Source organism: Cryptomeria japonica, unplaced genomic scaffold, assembly GCF_030272615.1.
Source record: "Cryptomeria japonica unplaced genomic scaffold, Sugi_1.0 HiC_scaffold_240, whole genome shotgun sequence".
Taxonomy (NCBI): Eukaryota; Viridiplantae; Streptophyta; class Pinopsida; order Cupressales; family Cupressaceae; genus Cryptomeria; species Cryptomeria japonica.
The window spans coordinates 212,501-216,769 of record NW_026729062.1 but is presented as its reverse complement, the minus strand read 5'-3'; the positions used below and the strand labels follow the sequence as shown (position 1 = coordinate 216,769).

Below are 4,269 nucleotides of genomic sequence, written 5' to 3'. Positions count from 1 at the left end.
CTGGGTGGGTGCCGAGGTGGGAGCCAGGGTGGGTCCCAAGGTGAGTGCAAAGGTGGGTGCCAGGGTCAAGGTGAGTGCCAATGTGGGTTCCAAGGTGCCAGGGTCAGGGTGAGTGCCAATGTGGGTTCAAAGGTGCTAAGTTGGGTGCGAGGTTGGGTGCGAGGGTGGGTGGGTGCCAAGGTGTGCTAGGTGGAAGCCCGGGTGGGTCGGCATCCCATGGGTGTCGAGTTGGGTGCCTGATGGGTGCTTCTTGTCAAGTTTTAGTCGTCGGGACTCATTTCGAGCCTTAGAGGTCGTTTCTTGTCCGGTTGCCCTGTCTTCGACCTGGGAACCCAATTTTGGTCCTCGGGTCCCATTTTTTTTTGTCTCGCATCCCACTTTTGGCCTGTGGCCTTTTCGGGGTCGATTCTCGTTTTGGGCATCAGAGCATGTTTCTTCTCCTAAAACCCAATATTTGTTTATTAAGTCTCGGAACACATTTTTGTTCTCGTGGACCCATCATGGGTCTTGGAACGCATTTGTGGTCCTTGGGTCCCATTTTGCATCCCGAAACTTGTGTTTTGGTGCTTGATCCCTATTTTGGGTGCCCACCTTGCACCAAGTGCGCACCCGGGGCAAACCGAGCGCCTTGGTGCACCGGGGCAAGATCGAGCGTGCACCCGAGGCGCCCCGAACATGCACCAAGGTGCACTCGGCCCACATGTGAGCGCAGGTCGTTGCGCCCGAGGTGGTGTGTGGGCACCGCGTTGCAGACGGGACACTGCACGCACACGACGCCCCCTACAGGTGCACGCACGTAGGCCGGGCCGGGTGCACACCCGACGCCCTAGCAAGGTGCGCGCACCCGGGCAGGGCTCACACTTGGCGAACGGGGCGCACTTCGCGAGGGAGGGTGTGCACCTCGACGGGGGTGGGTGGCCGGGGTGGATTCGCACGTGGGTCGCGGTTTGCTAAGTACACACTGCGACAAGCTCATAACGGGTGCGATCATACCAGCGTTAGTGCACCGGATCCCATCAGAACTCCGCAGTTAAGCGCGCTTGGGCCGGAGTAGTACTGGGATGGGTGACCTCCCGGGAAGTCCCGGTGTTGCACCCTTTTTTAGTTTTTCGCCGGGCATCGCAATGCTATTTGAATAAACCTTTTGCCCGTTTGCGTTCTCGTCGGGGCCGGGCCGGGCCGGGGTGCGCTGCCCGCACTACCGCGCGCGCGGGGGCGACACCGAGCGCGCACCCGAGGCGCCCCGAGCACACAGGCCACGGTGCAACCCGGGCGTTGTGCGCGCACCCCGGTGCGCCCGAGGTGCTGCGCGCGCACCCAGGTGAAATCGGTGTGCACCTCGGCCAGTGCGCGCTCGGTCGAGTCGCGCACGTTGGCCAAGGTGCACGGTGATGTTTCTTACTCTAAGGTTCCGCACCAGACGCCCGGGACAGGTGAGCGAAGCTGGGCGGGGCCGGGTGCGCGGCCGGGGCAGGTGCACGCAGCTGGAGAGAGCTTTGGAGCACACTTCGGAGCGCACCAATGATGCGCTCCATTCAAAAGTTTCCTGAAAAGGCAAAAAAAGTTGAGATTATAGAATTTCCCACTTGAGAGATTGTAAAAAAAAAAAATTTAAAATGAAGGAAACGCGGGTGCCAAGGTGTGCGCAGCCCAGCCAAGGTGTGCGCACCAAGGCGCCCACCCTGGCGAAGGTGCACGCAAGGTGCGCACCCGAGGCAAACCGGACAATTAACCCAACTTTCGACTTCGCGCGCACCTTGGAGCGCACTTCGGAGCGCTCCTTGGTGCGCACCAATCTTGGGCACCTCGGAGTGCACCATGGCGCCCACCAAGGTGCGCACCCGGGGCAAACCGAGCTCCGACTTCGTGCGCACCTTGGAGCGCACGAAAGGTGCGCACCATGGCGCCCACCAAGGTGCGCAGCCCAGCCAAGGCGTGCGCATCAAGGTGCGCACCCTGGCGAAGGTGCGCACCCGGGGCAAACCGAGCTCCGACTTCGTGCGCACCTTGGAGCGCACAAAAGGTGCGCAACCCAGCCAAGGTGTGCGCACCCCGGTCAAACCGAGCTCCGAATCGTGCGCACCAGAGGTGCACGCCATCGTGCGCACCTTGGAGCACACTTCGGAGCCCTCCTTGGTGCGCGCCGATGTTGCGCACCTCGGAGCGCACCCGGGGAAAACAATGCAATTAACCCGACTTTCGACTTCGTGGGCACCTCGGAGCGCTCTCGGGTTCGCACCTCGGAGCACACCGAGGTGCGCACCTTTGATGCGCTGCCTTCACCAATTTCCAGAAAAGGCAAGAAAACATTGAGAAGGTGTGCGCACCGAGGTGCCCACCCTGGCGAAGGTGCACGCGAGGTGCGCACCCGGGGCAAACCGGGCTCCGACTTCGTGCACGCCGCACCTTGGAGCACACTTCGGAGCGCTCCTTGGTGCGCACCAGGGCGCGCAACCCAGCCGAGGTGCCCACCCCGGCGAAGGTGCACGCGAGGTGCGCACCCGGGGCAAACCGGGCTCCGACTTCGTGCACGCCATGGTGCCCACCGCGGCGAAGGTGCACGCGAGGTGCGCACCCGGGGCAAACCGGGCTCCGACTTCGTGCACGCCGCACCTTGGAGCACACTTCGGAGCGCTCCTTGGTGCGCACCATGGTGCCCACCAGGGCGCGCAACCCCGCCGAAGGTGCACGCGAGGTGCGCACCCGGGGCAAACCGGGCTCCGACTTCGTGCACGCCGCACCTTGGAGCACACTTCGGAGCGCTCCTTGGTGCGCACCATGGTGCCCACCAGGGCGCGCAACCCCGCCGAAGGTGCACGCGAGGTGCGCACCCGGGGCAAACCGGGCTCCGACTTCGTGCACGCCATGGTGCGCACCGCGGCGAAGGTGCGCACCCGGGGCAAACCGGGCTCCGACAACGTGCACGCAGCACCTTGGAGCACACTTCGAAGCACTCCCGGGTGCCCACCGGCGTTGCGCACCGTGGTGGGCAGCGAGGTGCGCACCTTTGATGCGCTGCCTTCACTAATTTCCAGAAAAAGGCAAAAAAAAATGAGATTTTAAAATTTCCGTTTTGAAAGATAGTGAAAAAAAAGGAACGCGGGTGCCATCTTGAGCCCGCCCTGGTGCGCAGCCCAGGCAAGGCATGCGCACCAAGGTGCCCACCCGAGGTGCACACCCGGGGCAAACCGGGCTCCGACTTCGTGCAGGCCGCACCTTGGAGCACACTTCGGAGCGCTCCTTGGTGCGCACCATGGTGCCCACCAGGGCGCGCAACCCAGCCAAGGTCTGCACACCAAGGTGCCCACCCCGGCGAAGGTGCACGCGAGGTGCGCACCCGGGGCAAACCGGGCTCCGACTTCGTGCACGCCATGGTGCCCACCGCGGCGAAGGTGCACGCGAGGTGCGCACCCGGGGCAAACCGGGCTCCGACTTCGTGCACGCCGCACCTTGGAGCACACTTCGGAGCGCTCCTTGGTGCGCACCATGGTGCCCACCAGGGCGCGCAACCCAGCCAAGGTGTGCGCACCAAGGTGCACGCGAGGTGCGCACCCGGGGCAAACCGGGGTCCGACTTCGTGCACGCCGCACCTTGGAGCACACATCGGAGCGCTCCCAGGTTCGCACCAGCGTTGCGCACCTTTGATGCGCTGCCTTCACTAATTTCCAGAAAAGGCAAAAAAAAACGAGATTTTAAAATTTCCGTTCTGAAAGATAGTGAAAAAAACGGAACGCGGGTGCCATCTTGAGCCCTTCCTGGTGCGCAGCCCAGGCAAGTTGTGCGCACCAAGGTGCCCACCCTGGCGGAGGTGCGCGCCCGGGGCAATCCGGGCTCCGACTTCGTGCACTGCATGGTGCCCACCAAGGCGCGCAACCCAGCCAAGGTGCCCACCGCAGCGAAGGTGCACGCGAGGTGCGCACCCGAGGTGCACACCCGGGGCAAACCGGGCTCCGACTTCGTGCACGCCGCACCTTGGAGCACACTTCAGAGCGCTCCTTGGTGCGCACCAGGGCGCGCAACCCAACCAAGGTCTGCACACCAAGGTGCTCACCCCGGCGAAGGTGCACGCGAGGTGCGCACCCGGGGCAAACCGGGCTCGGACTTCGTGCACGCCGCACCTTGGAGCACACATCGGAGCGCTCCCGGGTTCGCACCAGCATTGCGCACCTTTGATGCGCTCCAATAACCCCACTTCGGAGCGCACCAGAAACCCCACTGGACGCTTGGGCAAAAATGTAATGCGCACCCGAAGCCCCTACCCAGAAATCC

The 4,269-nt window shown here is 63.6% G+C and overlaps 1 non-coding gene across 1 annotated transcript; it reads left to right on the top strand.

Annotated features, from left to right (window-relative positions):
- The first annotated feature begins 979 nt into the window (after positions 1-979).
- LOC131869237 (5S ribosomal RNA) lies at positions 980-1,098 on the top strand. Its single transcript, XR_009367629.1, has one exon. It is a non-coding gene; the product is annotated as a 5S ribosomal RNA (ribosomal RNA).
- Positions 1,099-4,269: the final 3,171 nt, after the last annotated feature.